General features: G+C 40.6%; 1 long non-coding RNA gene across 1 annotated transcript in view; it reads right to left on the bottom strand.

The window, feature by feature from the left end:
* Positions 1 to 215: 215 nt before the first annotated feature.
* LOC131901870 (uncharacterized) overlaps positions 216 to 17,802 on the bottom strand; it is a 46,325-nt gene continuing 28,738 nt past the window's right edge. The window contains exons 2-3 of the long non-coding RNA XR_009376922.1: positions 2,206 to 2,276; positions 216 to 301 (exon numbers count right to left, since the gene is read on the bottom strand). This is a non-coding gene — a long non-coding RNA (uncharacterized LOC131901870). The remainder of the gene's footprint in view (positions 302 to 2,205; positions 2,277 to 17,802) is intronic.

Raw genomic sequence — 17,802 nt, forward strand, 5'->3', positions numbered from 1 at the left:
TTGGGTTCAGTGACATGGACATCTGTCTAGATAAAAGAAGTTTAAACATAGCCTGGTGCACAAAATCCCAAACTAAAGAGGTCACAGCTAGATGTAGCCACTGTAGACACATGAGTATGGTTTCTTACTTGAGGTATCACTTATTTTTTGAAATCGAACTCCCAACTGTCAATTGATGAATGTGTTTTTGCTTACTGTGGTACACTAGACAAAAGACAACCAGTATTCACACAATTCACATCTAAAACATGTCTTCAGTGACTCCAGAATACATACCGTGTCTGTGTATTCCAGGTTCCACCTGCAACATACAGTAAAGAAAACACTTTGAGACTCAGATTATGGTGAGTTCTGTTTGCACAACACTTTGGTTCACCTGTTTGCTGGGCATTATTACACCAAGGATTGCCAAGCCCTTGGGTGGAAGATTCTGGATTAGTATGTTATATGATACTGACAGAATATCTCAGGACGTCTCCTTTGTGACAAACACTAGTCTGTTTTTCACTTTTGCTGACTAGAGGCCACATCAGGTATCCCTATGTGTTTAACCTCCACTGATGGTCAGCTAAGGTATATCACGACATGACAGAGCAACTCCATATCTGATTACTATGATTTGTTTGTTTGTTTGTTTGAAACAAGAATTAACCTTTATTGAGCACTTACTATGTGACAGGACAGATTAATATCTTTTAATATTTTAAGGCAATTAAGTAAATATTGTTATTGCTACTTTATTGAGGAAGGCAATGTAGACACAGAAAGGGTAAGTTTGCCCAAAGTCACAGAGCCAAGAACTCCCAGTTTTTCCACACAGGAGGCTTGAAGCTCAGAGCTCAGGTTGTCATACCACCGGCTTCCTTTGTAGAGTCCCTCTGTGGCCCATGTGTTGGAATTCCTGGTCACTGGCCACTCCCTCCTCCCCCACTCCCCAGCTACATGACCGAGCATGCACTGCCAAAATGATTAGTCATTCCAAGGCTTTACGTCTTATGTAATCCATGCGCTGCATTAGGCAATCTATGCGTATGCGTGGCACAGCTACATATGCGCATGGGCAGGGGAATCCATAAAAAGCTAGTCACAGACTCCTTCCCCCTTCTCCCTTCCCCTCCCCCCAAGTCTTCCATAGGCCTAGGCACATTCTCTCCTGTCCCTCCTTCCCTAATAAACTCTGATAGTGGATTTGTGGTGCCTCGAACCTTTCCTCACACGGTAACAGTGCCGCTTAATGAATGACATTGTGCCGCCACATAAAAACCAACACTGGTGAAAACCAACACCACATGCTCTTTTGCTCTCCTCAACAACTGCCGCCGCCTGGCTCTCCCGCACTGTGGTTTGCTTTGGAGGGTTTAGTGGTCCCCGAGGATAACGTGCACTTCCACGTGTTTGTTTGAGTCAGGCATACTGGTCTATACCTGTAGCTCCTGCACTAGGGTGGTAGACACTCAGGAGACCAGTAGTTTGAGGCAAGTCTGGGTTGTAGGAGACCCAGTCCTACATGCCATAGTTTTAGGATATTTAAGGTATTCCGAATTGTAATAGCCCTTATAAGACCTCATAGGCTTAGGATGAGTTGGTGTTTCTGTGTTGAGAAAAAAAAAAAAATGGCCCCATCTCTCTTGTGATTTCTAGAGTGGTACAAAAATATCTAAGTTTCCTGTATTCTACTGATTATTATGATTACTATATTACTACTATGCCCTTTTATGAGGCACTCTAATAATGTACGTGTATCCCATGACTTAGAGTTCTGAGCACCTGGACACCCTATACTGGGGCATATGAAGCTTCCACAACATTGATCTTTGGGAAACAATCAAATTCAACCTAAACCAGAGGCTCTAGAGGTCATAAAAAAAAGGAGGGGACCCTTACGTGAATATTCAAGTCTACATGGATGATATGCCTATCAACTTCCAAGTGAAATTTACATACTTTTGTCAAAAGCAGAACACCATTCTCCCAAAGACATCCTGTCCCCTTGACTCAGAATCAATACCTGACATAAGCATGTGTGAATGTTCTATCCAATCACTAATCTGGTCTAATTCTGTTTCCCCCTCTTCCTAAATATACTATTTAACACTCATGATAACCTAACCAACTTTATTTTTCAAATGTGATAGCCACTAAAACATAAGGGAATAATCATTAAAGCAGCTTTTCACTCTTTCATAAAGGAAAGAAACTGTTTACCTTCGCCAAGGAATTCGGGAACTTTTGTACATCGGTTGGGGAAGGTGTGACAGTTGGATATTCCGGTTCAACTAGAGGGACAGAAAAATAACTGTCAGTTCATGGTACCATTTACCCACCCAAGCATCTTTACTTGACATGGATAAAAGTGTATGGCGTCAGTACATGTGATTAGACTTAGTTAAGCGACTACTAGACTTTTTCCTAACGGCAAATATAGGCAAAGATTAAAAAAATAATAATAAACAGAGGGTTTTTTTCTGCTTTCTAGAGAATAGGAATCTAAAGCAACGTGAGAGTCTATGTTTCAATATGTAACTATGGAATACATGTTTTGAAAAACTTTTATACATTTATTCAGTTTGGGAGGGAGCACATCAGAGGACAACCTTTGGTGTCCAAGTCTCTCCTTCCATTAGGTGGATTCTGGGGATAGAATCAAAACATCAGGTCTGGTGACAAGCACTGATACTTACTGAGCCATCTCACTCTCTCCATTAAAATAAATCTCACAATTAAACAACAAATCACCATCGATTCCTAAGATCGTTTTGAAACCCAGAGAACTAACAATCCCTTCAGCATATCTCACAAACATATTTCAACCTCCATCAATTGATACATTCTGATTCTGCATTCACCACAAAGAACATAGAATTTTAGCCTTGATAACATATACATTTTACTGGGGAAGTGAATTTAGTATGAGGCATATGGTGTAACTGTATTGATCCTTCATCCTTTGACATACAACAATAATTTATTGAAGAGTGGAAAGCAATAATAAGCATATTGTGTCTTGTTTCTCCTTCTAGTCTTTTCTTACTATTCTATGAACCTTTGTATTCATGCGTTTTGTGGCATCCAATTTAAAACCAGCAGTGATGGGGAAGAATGACTGTCTGGATCCTGTTGACCATTCAAGTCCTTTAACACAGTTCTACATGAGAGTTGCTTCAAGGTTGATGCGTACTCTTAAAACTGGGTAGATATTCTTGGTACTTATGTGTCACTATTTCAGGGTGTATAGCTCACAAGGTCTCTGTACTTGTAAGAGCCACATTTGTATTGCCATTAGACATCAACCAAAGATCTCCCCATTTGTAATTGTCTTTAGGCCAGGTGTGAAGGTGAGTGTCCCAACCCTAAGTATCTGTGAACTGATGAGAAGTACTGGTACTTCCTTATAATGACTAGGATGAAATGTGACACTGATGTAACAATACCTATCCTGGGCTATGTCATAAAGTAGATAGTATCTAGGACTTCTACAGACTTGCAGATATCCTGACATGTACTTAGATGATAGAACATCTTGTTTGGTGAATAAAGTAACATTTTAGAGACTCAGGATAGTGGGCAATATGTCTGGGTTCACATCTTGGCTCTTCTACCTAAGAGCATATTCTCTCTCTCTCTCTCTCTCTCTCTCTCTCTCTCTCTCTCTCTCTCTCTCTCTCTCTCTCTCTCTCTCTCTGTGTGTGTGTGTGTGTGTGTGTGTGTGTGTGTGTGTGTGTGTGTTTATTCCACCCTGGGAATTCACATAGTCAATAAAGAAGAACATGTGTCTATGCTGTTGCTGAGTCATTTAATGAATATAATCCAAGCAGTGCCAACACTTGGGAAGGTTAGTTATTGTAAAATATCCTGCTATCCAAAGTCCTGAATTTTAAATTCCCAGGTCACTGTTCTTCAATGGCATATGACTGCTAGTCCTAAAGACCTACATTTCAAATTTACCAATCTCTATTGAAAAGAGGTGTAGATTTTTAAATGATTCCTATGTTGTCCTAAGTATACAATCAATCAAATGTCCATGCCTAAAAATAGCCAGCATTGTTCACTAGAGTATTCTAGCTGCTTTACCATGGTCAGTGTATACCTGTTTAATGAAATGAGCCCCAGAATTCTTGATGGATTAACATTACATATTAAAATGTCTAGTATTATAAGATCATTGAAAACATACAACCTTAATTAACAGTTCTTCACAAATATGAACATCTCTAATTTAGGTTTTGAACAATTCATGAAGACAGCTATAGCTCTGAAAGAGGTCTTCTATTCACAACCCTGGAGCAGTTCTGGGGAGCTAGCCTCCTCTGGACTGCATTACAAAGTATTTCATAGAGAATAGAACATACATTATACATGATAAAAATAATTCTAACAACACAGAAGTTATAAATATTTAAAGATATTTTGAGAAACATTAACCAGTCTATTTGAAGAAGTATTCAATGGTTAGTAATGTCATACCTGGACTGTAACAGCAGTTCCCCATTTTACCAACTCCAAACAATTATCGCTGTATTTAGAAACGTTTACAATGAGCCAAATCTCAGAGTATACTGGCACTCTGCACTGAGGCATGAACATATCTAAGTACATGTCAGCAGCGTGTCATAGAACGTTCATTGTGAACTCATCATACTGTGACATCCAACAGCTGCTGTCTAGGCAAGTCAACTCATCTAAGTCCAAGACTAGAGTCTGGGTTATTTTAAATGCCACTGTACTGTACTTCATGATGGCCAACTACAAAGTAAATGTTTTCCCTACACACACACACACACACACACATACACACACACACACACACACACACACACACACACACACAACTTGCATTACAGAATTTCTCTGTGGTGTCTGTTAAATGGCAGAAGAGTGAGCAACATGAGTGAACTCAGGTAGCATGAGATTGTGTTGGTTACTCGTGTAACTAACAGTAGAGAATGTATTTATTTTCACTGTTTACCTTCACTGTTTACATAAGAAGCTATAGAAGGGCCCTAGCTTAGCAGAAATATATGGTCTTCCTCCAATATTTTCAACCTGCCTAGTGCCTCTCAGTTAGTGATTCTCTGGTTAGAGGACCACACTGAGAGGTGAACAAGGCTTCCATATTTTCTAGAGATGCTCAGATTCAAAGTCATTCAAAGCCAAGTTGTCACATGATGGTTGGGATGAATAGGAACTTCCCTTCCACTAGCCAGGCCTGGATATGTCCTCATCACAAACAGACAAGAACAGTAGCCAGGTGCATTGGTAATATAATAAACAGTGCCTGTACACATCATTTTCTAGGTGACATCCTCATTGACCATCTGTACAACCTTTATTAATTCTGGCTAAGATAGGGGTAATGACTACAGAAGCTATGGTGATATTTGTACTGAAATGTGATTTTATTTGTATGTTAATAAACAAAATTACCTGGGGGTCAGAGCTCATAGCAAGCCATAGCAGAAGCTGGGTGGTGGTGGCACACACCTTTAATCCTGATCACATGACAGGCAGACCTCTGTGTGTTCAAGGATACAACCAGCATGGAGACACACGCCTTTAATCTCAATTCCAACCATAGAGACCTAGAGGTCTGTATAGACAGGCAGTGACGAGGAGGTCATGTGGTTGGGTTTACAACCAATAAGAAGGCAGAACAGAAAGTCAATAAAAAGACAGACACACAGGAAGTAGACCTCTTTCTGAGGGGAAGGACGGCAGCGGCAGGAAGATTAAGAAGGCGGTTTTAAGTCTCAGCTCTTAGCCACTGCTCTGACCTCTTGGGCTTTTAACTCTGCATTTGGCTCTGTGTTTCTTATTTAATAAGACTGTTACATCTACAACAGTGTCTGTACACATCATTTTCTAGGTGACATCCTCATTGACCATCTGTACAGCCTTTATTAATTCTGGCTAAGATAGGGGTAATGACTACAGGAGCATTGAGAACGCACTATACCTGTTCATGCCTTTCTCGCCAAAGTCCTATATTGCTATGCTTTCTTTTTTTTTCCAGAAAAGATCTCTGTAGTTTCTTTTGTTTTTTTTACTCTTGCTTTTTGGGGGCCCTCCATCCAGCTCCTAAATAAATCACATAGAGGCATATTCTTTCTCATGAATGCCTGGCCTTAGCTTTGCTTGCTTCTAATCAGCTTTTTTAACTTAAATTATACCATCTACCTTTGCCTCTGAGCTTTTATCTTTCTCTATTTCTATATACCTTTCTTTACTTCTTACTCCACAGCTTACTGTGTAGCTGAGTGGCTGGCCCCTGGAGTTCTCCTCTCCTTTTCTTGCTCCTTGATATTTCTTCTCAGATTTCTCCTCCAATGCATTCTCTCTGCCTTCCAGCCCTGCCTATCCTTTCTCCTGCCTAGCTGTTGGACATTCAGCTCTTTATTAGACCAATAAGGTGTTTTAGGGAGACAAAGTAACACAGCTTCACAGAGTTAAACAAATACAATATAAAGGAATGCAACACATCTTTGCATCATTAAATAAATATTACACAGCATAAACAAATGTAACACATCCACAACACATCAGGTCTTTGGTATTTCCTTCAGTCTGCAAAGATAGTCCTGCTGTAGAGTAACCATTCTGTACACTATGAAGATTTGTCACTGTGACTGGTTTAATAAAGAAGACGACTGGCCAATAGCTGAACAGGATAAGCTTAGGTAGGAGAGCCAAACTGAGAATGCTGGGAAGAGAAAGGGTGGAGTCAGAGGAGTTGCCAGCCAGATGCAGAGGGAGCAGGAGATGTATGTGACATGCTAATAAAAGTACCACCACATGCAGAGCATGAATAAGGTATATGGGTTAACTTAAAATGTAAGAGCTAGTTAGTAATAAGCCTGAGCTATTGGCTGACATTTATAAGCAATCTTAAGTCTCCATGTTGATTATCTGGGATCAGGGGGTCAGGAGAGGAAAACTCTGCCTTATAAATGGCACCCAACTTCCAGGGCCGTGTTCATCCACACAAAGCCTGAGCAAGCTTTAAAAAAAGGTTCTAAACATATAGAAATGGAGCCAGACATGATTTCCTAGTCTTGTATCTCTCATACCTGCTGCAGTACAGTGACAAATCTCCTGGCAACTGCCAGCACACTATGAGCTAAGCCACGTGGTACGTTCCCATCACATGGGACATGGTACAGAGAGATATCACCCAGAGCCATACTGCATGGCAGGTTTAGGGTTTTTGCAGACAGAAAAGGTTACAGATACACAGTAAAGACAGATTCAGATGAAGAAGACTTCTAAATGGATAATAGCATGTTTTAAAATATGCATAAGCTTGGGATAGGAAAGATAAAGTGTAGAGAAAGTCCTGTAAAAAGGAATAGAGTAATTTAAAAAATATAAAAAGTCAACAAAGATAGGAAATACACAGAGAGTATGGATCCTATATGCTATTGTGTTGTGTTTTAATTTTTTGGCTGCTAAGAGACATTGGATTATGGAAACTGCTAGATTCAACCAACTTATATATTTTAAAAATATCTTGACTTCACATTTTAAGTCACAAGATATGTTACTTTGGGGGGGGGGAAGTTATGCTTTTATTTCCACAGGAAATGAGAGGCTGTGGATTCATTCCAGGTTAAAGACAATCAGGTTTGATTGAGGAAGACCCCCTGAAATCCTGACTGCAGACATGAAGAAATAAACCTAAAAGAACAAGACACATGATGTATATTTTACCTGCTCAAATGCATAACAAAAAAATCATCTTTGGCCGACTTGTGTACAATGCACAATCTATATTTATATTGATACAGATATGAATGTTACCCTTAAAAGTCTATATATTTTCAGAACAAGGGGAACAGACACCAATAAAAATGGATGGACCAAGGTGATCTAGCATGCAAAACAGCTTCAAGGCTGCTGACTAAGATGATCCAGCCTCACAGACTACTCCAGCCAAGACTTAACAATTATCCTGATTTTCTCAAGGTTCTCCCAAAGATTAACAGTGCCCCCAGAAAACAGGAAGCAGTCTAGAGAAAACAACATCCACATTCCAAAAGTATTGGCTATGGATGTTTGTTATAATTTTAGGGGGGTTGATTACAAGTTGTTATTGGTAATGGTCAGGAAAAATAAGCTGAACAAAGGAGATTACATTCAAGATTCCATTCTGAAAAGAAAAAGGGAGGATATAAAAATAATAGAATAAAAGGATAGATTATTGAATCTATTTTTAAACCAAATACAACTACCAGTCTTAAATATTTTACATTAGTATGAATTTTTATACATTGATACAAATTTAAAGTTAATTTTGTAATACTGCATGTATGTTTCTACTCTTGTTTTGGTTATTATGCTTATGCATCTCATTTTAAAATGTAATGTATAATTAAAAATACAGATTAAGCCAGGTGGTGGTGGTACACACCTTTAATCCCAGCTAGAATTACATAGTGACCCTCACACAACAATAGTGGGTGACTTCAATACACTTTCTTCAATACACAGGTCATCTAGATAAAAACTAAACAGAGACATGCTGGTGTTAAATAATGCCATACACCATATGTATCTAGTAGATATCTAGGAAATATTTCATCCAAACACAAAAGAATATACTTTCTTCTCAGCAGCTCATGGAACTTTCTCCAAAATTGACCGTACAACTGGACATGAAGTAAGTCTCAATAGATATAAGAAAATGGAAATAACATTCTGTATCTTATCTGAACACCATGGATTAAACCTAGATATAAACAACAGCAGAAACGCCAGAAAGTGAACCAAGACATGGAAACTAAATAACTAACTACTGATGAAAACTGAGTCAAAACAGAAATCAAGAAAGAATTTTTTCAAATTGAATGAAAATGAAAACACAGCAAGCCCAAAGCTGTGAGACATAAAAAAGGCATTCTAAGATGCAAGTTCATAACACTAAGTGCCCACATATAAATCAAACATACAAAACAAAAACAAAGAGATCTAATGTTGGCAACTCAATAGTAAACCTGGAAGCTCTAAAACAGAAGGAGAAGGAGAATATTGTGAGATACTTGATTACACTGTATGAAAATATGTCACTGTGATTAGTTTAATAAAAAGCTAAATGGCCACTAGCTAGGCAGGATTGGGGGGGCACAGAGAATGCTGAAAAGAAGGGCAAAGATGCTGAGAGATGAGAATAAACAAGACATGCAGTAGGAGAAGTAACAGACATGACTCATAGCAGGACATAGATTAATACAAATAGGTTCATTTAAGTTATAAGAACTAGTTAGAAACAAGCCTAAGCTATAGGCCAAGCTTTAATAATTAATAAGAAATCCCTGTGTCATTATTGGGGAGCTGATGGTCCCAACAAAAAAATCTGTCTATAAATGGCGTCTAATGTGGGGGTATGAATATCCAAACATAGGGCCTGAGAAAACAAAAAATAAAATTATGGGCAAAGAACTAGCCCTGTAGTCTCTCAGGCAGGCTGGTTCTTGGCAGTGTACAAAGACATGGCTACAGGCTGCTGCCTGTGGGATGGAGCCAGTTGCCATCCACTAGTACCATGTGCCAGTGCCATAGGCTAAGCTGAGCTGTATGTTATGTGATCAGAGAATGTTGCAGATGGTTAGTAAAGCCAGGTCCAAATACAAGAAACCTCTAAACAGGTTATAGTGTGTTTAACAATGTGCGAAGGCTTAAGGGAAAGAAAGGATATAGACAGTTGTAAAAAAGCAATGGTTTAAAAATAATAAAATAAAGTCTTTAAAGAGAGAAGTAAAGTTAAAAAACAAAAAAAGAATAAGCCACATAGAGATGGGAAATATACAGAAAGTCTGGATCCTGTATAGTGTTGTATTGACTTTAAATTTTGTGATTGCTGATGAGCAAACAATAGCTGCTGAGAGACACTGGATTATAAAAACTACTACATTAAACTAGTCTGTATATTTTTTAAATGTCTTAAATTGAAGTAAAAAAAAATATGTTACTTTGGGGAAGAGGTTATGCTTTTGTTTCCAAAGGAAATAAAAGGCTGTGGATTCATTCAAGATAACTGGGATCAGATTTGATCAGGGGAAACCCCATAAAAATCCTGGCTACAGACATAAAGAAATAAGCCTATAAAAACTACAAGACAGCCGGGCGGTGCTGGCACACGCGTTTAATCCCAGCACTCGGGAGGCAGAGGCAGGCAGATCTCTGTGAGTTCGAGGCCAGCCTGGACTACCAAGTGAGTCCCAGGAAAGGTGCAAAGCTACAAAGAGAAACCCTGCCTCGAAAAACCAAAAAAAAAAAAAAAAAAAAGACAAGACAAGACAAGTGATGTATATTTTACCTGCTCAATCAGAAAACCGTTGTTGTTGGTTGTTTTTGTTCTTTTGGGGGTCCCGCTACCCAGCTCTCAAATAAATACACACAGAGAGTTAGTCTTAATTATAAATTCCTGGCCTTAGCTTGGCTTGTTTCTAGTCAGCTTTCCTTAACAGAAATTATCCTGTCTACCTTTTGCCTCTGGGCTTTTACATTTCTCTTACTTTTGTATAGCTTACTTTTACTCTTACTCCATGGCTGGCTGTGTGGCTGGGTGGCTGGCCCCTGAAGTCCTCTTAGCCTTCTCTGGCTCCTTCTTTCTTTTCCTCCCAGATTTCTCCTTCTATTTATTCTGCCAGCCCTTTCTTTCCTTTCTCCTGGCCTGCCACCAGCCATCAGCCCTTCATCAGAATATCAAGTACTCTAGACAGGCAAAGCAACACAACTTCACAAAGCCAAACAAACACAACATAAAAGAATGCAACACATCTTTGCACCATTAAACCAATGTTCCACAGAACAAACCAATGTAATACATTTTAAAATAATATTCTACAACATAAAACAAAAAATTATCTTTAACTGACTTTTGCACACCACAGAGGCCATACTTGTGTTAATTTAGATATGTATGTTACCTTTGAAAGCGTATGTGTTTTCAGAGCAAGGGGACCAGACACCAAGGAAAATGGATGGTCCAGGTGATCCAGCTTCTCAGAATGCCTCTGTTGCAGTTTCCTCAGAATTCTACATCCAGAACAGCTTCAAGGCTACTGGCTGAGATGGTCTTACCTTACAGGCTATTCTAGCCAGCACTTGACCATTATTCTAATTTTCTTAAGGTCCCTCAAAGATGTCAGTGCCCCCAGACAACAGGAAGAAGTTAAGAGAGCATAACACTCACATTCCCAAGAGGTGGAGTGAGTAGTTTATGGTAATCCAGTGGGTTATGGATGTTTGTCATAATTTAGTGGGGATATAGGAATATAGGTGAAAAAAGACAACTATTAACCTCAAATATTTTACATTGGTATGGATTTTGGTACATAGATACAAACTTAAAGTTATTTTTGTTATACTGAAGGTATGTTTCTACTCTTATTTAAGATATTGTACCTATGGAGCTCATTTAAAAATGTAATGTAAAGTTCTTGTCCTTGAAAGCTATTTAGGATAATAAAGAAATACAGGTTAGTAGTTAGTCTTCTATTACAATCAAAATTACAGTCAAGTTAGGTATATTTTCAGGGTCAATCAGAGACATATTTTAAATAGATAGTGGTCTTCCAACATTTCAGAGACCTACAGAATATGGTATTTTAATGTTTTAATAACATAGGGCTTCTCATGACAGTGAGACACATCTGTTCCTGGCAGCACCAATCTACTTCAGAGAAGATGATGGTCATCGAAGAAACTCCATATGGAATTTGTTTTCTATGTGGCAAAAAAAATAGCCATTTGGGCAAGAAATTGCCTTTGCCTCTACTGTTGTCACTACACTATCTAAACTGGACAAGTAGGACATACAAAAAAGCAACTACTGAACTTTGCCAAGACAGGATAGGACAGTCCTTCAAAAATTCCTGATTCATAGAAAAGTCTGACAGATAGACTGTAGGCAGAAGATGGGTGACCCAATATCGTAGAGGCATGTTGGGTGACTGTCCAGGCAGCCAGATGTCTGTTATTTCTACAGATTTGGAAGTGGCTTGCACTGCACTTCCTGTTTACTCGGGTAATAGTATATCCTTCTGGGGTCTTTGATGAAATTGAAGACTACATAGTTTTAGTTATACTTTTCATTAGTTACGAAAGAAAATAAGTTAGGTACAAAACTTTGGAGTCACCAAGATAGGATTAATAATGGAGTATTTTCTTTGAATCTGCCAAATACAAATGGACTGGGTATTGTAAATGTAATCCTTACTTGATAATTGTTCTTATTGTATATAGTTTTACTATGTTAGAGTTAAAAACTCTTTCTTTTTTGTTTCCCAAGAAGAGGGAAATGTTGCAAGATATTTGATTACACTGTGTGAAGATATGTCACTGTGAATGGTTTAATAATAAGCTAAAATGGCCAATAGCTAGGCAGAATTTGGGGAGCACAGAGGACAATGGGAGGAAGGGCAGAGGTGCTGAGAGACAGGAAACAAACAAGACATGCAGAAGGACAGGTAAGAGATACGAGCCACATGGCAGGATGTAGACTACTAGAAACTGGTTAATTTAAATTATAAGAACTAGTTTGAAACAAGCCTAAGCTATAGGCTGAGCTTTCATAATTAAATAAGTTTCTATGTCATTATTGGGGAGCTAACAGTCCTAATGAAAAAGACCAACAGAAGAAGGAGAAGGAAAAAGAGAAAGAGAAAGAGAAGGAGGGAGGAGGAAGAGGAGGAGGAGAAGAGATAACAACCAAAAGGAATAGACAGCAAAAAATAATCAACTCATGGCTGAAATGAAGAGATAGAAGCACACGCGTGCGCACGCACGCGCACGCGCACACACACACACACACACACACACACACACACACACACACACACACCAAAAAAATCAATGAAACGAAGTTGTTCTTTGAGACAATAAAATTAACAAACCCTTAGCCGAATGAACTAAAATGTAGAGAAGGGGATCAAAATTTATAAAATTAGAAACAAAAGAGGGAACATTACAACAGACACCAAGGAAACGTAGAGAATCATAAGGACATACCTTAAAAATTCTGTACTCTACCAAACTGGAAAACCTAAGAAACAGATGAATTTCTTGATATATATATATATATCCTACTAAAGTAAAATCAAAATCAAATAAGCAATTTATATAGACCTCCTAGTGAAATAACACCTAGTAAAATAAAAGCATTAAAAGTCTCCTACTCCAAAAAAAGTTCATGGACAGATGAATTCAGCACAGAATTCTATCAGGCCTTAAAGAAGAATTAACTCCATTACTCCTCAAATTACTACAAAAAAATAGAAACTGAAGGAACACTACATAATTCTTTTTATAAAGCCAATATTATCCTGAAAACTAAACCACACAAAGACTCAACAATAAAGGAAATTATAGACCAGCAAGCCTTATGAAGATAGCTGGAACAATTCTCAACAAATACTTAAAAAACCAAATTCAAGAGCACATAAAAAAGATTATCCATCATGACCAAGTTAGCATTATTCTAGAGACATGGGTAAATCAATCAATGTAATGAACCATGTATACAAACTGAAAGACCAGAACCATATGGTCACCTCATTAGCTAGTATTTTTCCATGGTTCATGTTTGGTCCCTGGCAAGCGTAGTCAGCAGTGCCTGCAATCAGCTGTGTTCAGTTTTGCCGGTGTGCAGATGGAAGCATGGAGTGGGGACCATGTTTGTATCCACATGGCTTGATTCAGAGTGCACCTGGGCATGACATTTTGCTTCTTTTTGTATTCATTAAATGGAGAATCCCTTAGATGCCAGGATTTTGTGGTACTGAGAACTAATCCCAGAGCCCTGCCCATGATGCATTAGTGCTCTACCACCGAGATACACCCTCGGTCTTTAGTGTATTTATATATATAATATATATCATATATATTAAACCATGTGTGTGCATGTGTGTGTATACAGGTGCCAGCAAAAGCCAGCAATTGTGAGCCTCCTGATTGGGTGCTGGAAACTGAACTCGAAGATTCTTTGAAAGAGCAGCAAAGTGCTCTTCACTTCACAAAGTGCTAAGCTATCTCTTCAGTACACCTTTTTTGGGGATTTTAATTTTTATTTTTATGCATAAGTGCTTGTCTGCACGTATGTACATGTACCATAGGTTGGCTGCTGCCTGTGTAGGCCAGAAGAGGGCATCAGATCCCCTAGGACTGGAGTTACAGATAATTGTGAGCTACCACATGGGTGCTTGGAATTAAACTCAGGTCCTCTCCAAGAGCAGCAAGTGCTTTTAACCTTTGAGGTATCTCTTCAGCCCTTAGTGTTGCCATTCTTAAAATAAGACAATTGCAGCCTGTCAAGAAGGGCTCAGTGGGTTAGGGGGCTTGCTGCTAAGCCCAATGACCTGAGTTCAAAATCCTGGCATTCACATGATGGAAGGAGAGAACCAACTCTTTGCAAGTTGTCCTTTGACCTCTACAAGCATTTTGATATGCACACACACAATAAATAAATGTAAATTTAAAGAAAATTTAAAATACACTTAAAGAAAGAAATCAATACTATCACCACTGCAGAATGACTAAAGATGTGCATAAAAATCAAATTCCAAGCAACATAAAGTGTCTCATCAACACCTAGGACAATGTTCTTGGGGCTCTGAAAGGCCAAAACTGCATTTCACATTTCCTACTAAGAGACACAGCACCCCTGACCTCTCTGCAGTCTACGGAGCTCTCCCCATTTCACCAGCGATACTTCTGAGATTTTCCTCATCACATCTTTCATGCAAAAATCCTCAGGACTCACCTCCGTGAGCCTATCTTCAGCCCGGGCTGCTGAATTTCCCTGGCAGTGAGGCCACATCCAATTCTGGCAGGATTCAGAGACCATTTTCCAAGGAGGTCACTACTGGCCCTAAGATGGTGTATGAAACGCTGTGCTGGTGTGGAAACCCATCTCCCACTCCTGAGTCAGGTTTACAGGGAACACCATAAAAGAAGCAGAGAGGCCAGAGTGTCCTTGGGAGGCCCCAGGATTAGTGTGTGGCTTCTTCCTAGGAAGATGAAGGGTAGGCAGTGGACTGCAAGCCAGGGACTCCAAACGGGGGACTGTAATGTTGCCATCTGAATGACCAGTTGGAACAGATTCCAGCTTCTGCTGCAACCCTTTTCGAGTTAACAGGCCAATATAGTTCCTTTATGTCTAAGTGAGGATAAATTGAGCCAAATTGTGCTTTGAGTAGTCTTTGTTTTTTTCTGTGTTTAAGGCAGTCTCATGTAGCCTGGGCTGGTCTTGAATCCACTATGTAGCTAAGGATGACCTTGAACTTGTGGTCCTCCTGGGAGGCCTCTACCTCCCAACTTCTGGGATTGTAGGTATGTACCACCATGGCATTTATGTGGTGTTAGGTGTGGAACCCAGGGCTTTGGGAATGGTAGTCAGACCCTCACCACTGAACTGCACCCCCAGGGTTTCTTGCTCACTAGGCCAGCCCTCACCATTGAGATGAACCCTTCAGTCCTTAAGTATTCTTTTGGAGCGTGCTTTCTAGGGGATGCACTGTATTTTAGTAAAGTTTAATTATGCTTTGGTATATTTTTCCCACAAAAGAAAAAGAGTTCTAGGTTTAAACATGTCACTATGTACCCCAGAAACTGCACTTGAGATGCAATTGTCCTAGAAGTTTTGAGTCCCCGGGGTACAGTTTTCCAGGGGTTCTAGAGGAGACCCTGTGTGTTGGCTAGTTTTATATCAACTTGATACAAGCTAAAGTCATCTGAGAGGAGGGAGCCTCAATTGAGAAAATGCCTTCATACGATTGGGCTGTAGGCAAGCCTGTAGGGCATTTCTTAACTAGTGCTTGATGGGGGAGGGGCCAGACCACCCCTGGGCTGGTGGTCCTGGGTTCTATAAGAAAGCAGGCTGAACAAGCCACGGGGAGCAAGCCAGTAAGAAACACCCCTCCATGGTCTCTGCATCAGCTCCCACCTCCAGGATCCTGTCCTGACTTCCTTCAGTGATGAACTGTGATGTTGAAGGGTAAGACAAACAAACCCTTTCCTTTCCGAGTCGCTTTGGTCATGGTGCTTCTTGACAGCAATAGTAACCCTAACGAAGACACCCTGTTTCATCTGATTAGAAATCGAACCCAGCACTTCCAACATTCTGAGTCCAGCAACCCACGGGCAGAAATTTAGTGGCTTCCAGAGGCACAGTATTTCTTTCTTTCTTTTTTCTTTGTTCATAAACCTAATAATTTGAAGATGCCAAAACTATTACACTAGGGTCCCTAATTCATACACTGTATGGCATGAAGTTATCCCCAAAGCCAATTGTTTATAACCTTCATCCCACGTGAAAGCCTCTGTTTTGGCTACGAGGTAAACTGTAACATTTATTCTGTTTGCCTCACTCTTTTTTATTATGTGCACAGGGCAAATAACACATTTCCAGTGGTGAGGACCACAGGAAGGACATCCTGCAAGGGGAGGGGGCAGCCCTGAAGTCAGCAGAAATGTCGCCAGTCCCCAGGGTAAGTCAGGCATGCTGGGTCCCCTTCTGAGTGAGAACCATCGGGGTTGGCAGAAGCAGCGTGGCAGCCGCGTACGTTGGAGTTGGTAGCGGACCGGCAGAGATCAGGAGTCGATGGCTCTCTTCCTCAGCTCAGACTGCCAGGACATGAGTCTGAAAATGGATATCAGCTGCCCAGGCCTTAGCAGGGCTGGAACCAGGATCAATTTCTACTCACAGCCAGTTGCTAGAAGTTGCCTGGCAGCTGCCACTGGTGTAGGCATTGCTGACAGGTGCTTGTCACGAGGAAGCTGGAGGGAGGCCCACAGCACGTTCTAGGTGCTGGGCAGGTGTATGAATGGCCGTGCGCAGTTCAGACAGGGAAAGCTCAGCACAGTGGGGAGGGGGTTGCTGATCCTCTGCCTAAGTCGTCCTCACTGCTCCTTCATGTGGAGCGTCTCTGACGGGCCTTAGGATCATCCGTACCAAATGCTTTCTGTGTCTTCCCACTCAAGGACAGAAGAGCCCTGGCCTGGCAAGTCACAGTCATGGCAGGAGCCATGTCCTCCTTGAGTCTCCTCACTGTGGAACTCAGTACTGAGCAGCTTGTGATGAGAGCTTGGCCTGGTCTGGAATCTCGCTCAGATGTATAAAGGTTTTCATAGTAACCTCTCCAGTGCCCCCCACATGACAGGTGGAGGCTGCTCAGGCTCTGGTCCACGGTGGGGTCATAAATGTGGGCTCCTGAAGACAGCATGGTGGCCCTCCTTCTACTCTTGCTGTGTGACTGGCTAGACTTGGTTACTGAAGCCCTGCTGGACATAAACGTGGATAGACATGCACAATCGTGGCTATGCCGGATAGATTTCTAGGCTGAGGGTTGACTTCACAGTGTTCACATCAGCAGGGCCTGCCTCCTGAGTTGCAGGGACCTGCTGCACATTCCAAGCGAGTGCACACAAAGGAGCCATTGGATCTGGCCTTCAATTCCTCTGCAAGGCAGCACCGAGGAGCGAGGTCATGTCTTCCTCATCTTTGGCTCTCTGGGCCTTTGCTATCCAGCGTGGCAGCCACTGAACAGACAGGGCTGAATGTATTTAAAGAATGAAAACTCTTAGAACCTGCCCATACCAGCCACCCTTCAAGCAGTTAATAACTCACGTTGAACTACACAGAGAGAATGTCCCATCCTCACAGCACGCTCTGAGGGTAGTAGCTGTTTAAAGCCTGCTCAGAACCGACTGAACTCACACACACCACAGTGTATACCTCACAGATTGGTGTGAGTGTGGAGTGAAATGTTGAAAGGTATTGCTTCAACTCGTCACTTTGACTTGCAATTG

The sequence above is a fragment of the Peromyscus eremicus genome, unplaced genomic scaffold (assembly GCF_949786415.1).
Source record: "Peromyscus eremicus unplaced genomic scaffold, PerEre_H2_v1 PerEre#2#unplaced_541, whole genome shotgun sequence".
NCBI lineage: Eukaryota > Metazoa > Chordata > Mammalia > Rodentia > Cricetidae > Peromyscus > Peromyscus eremicus.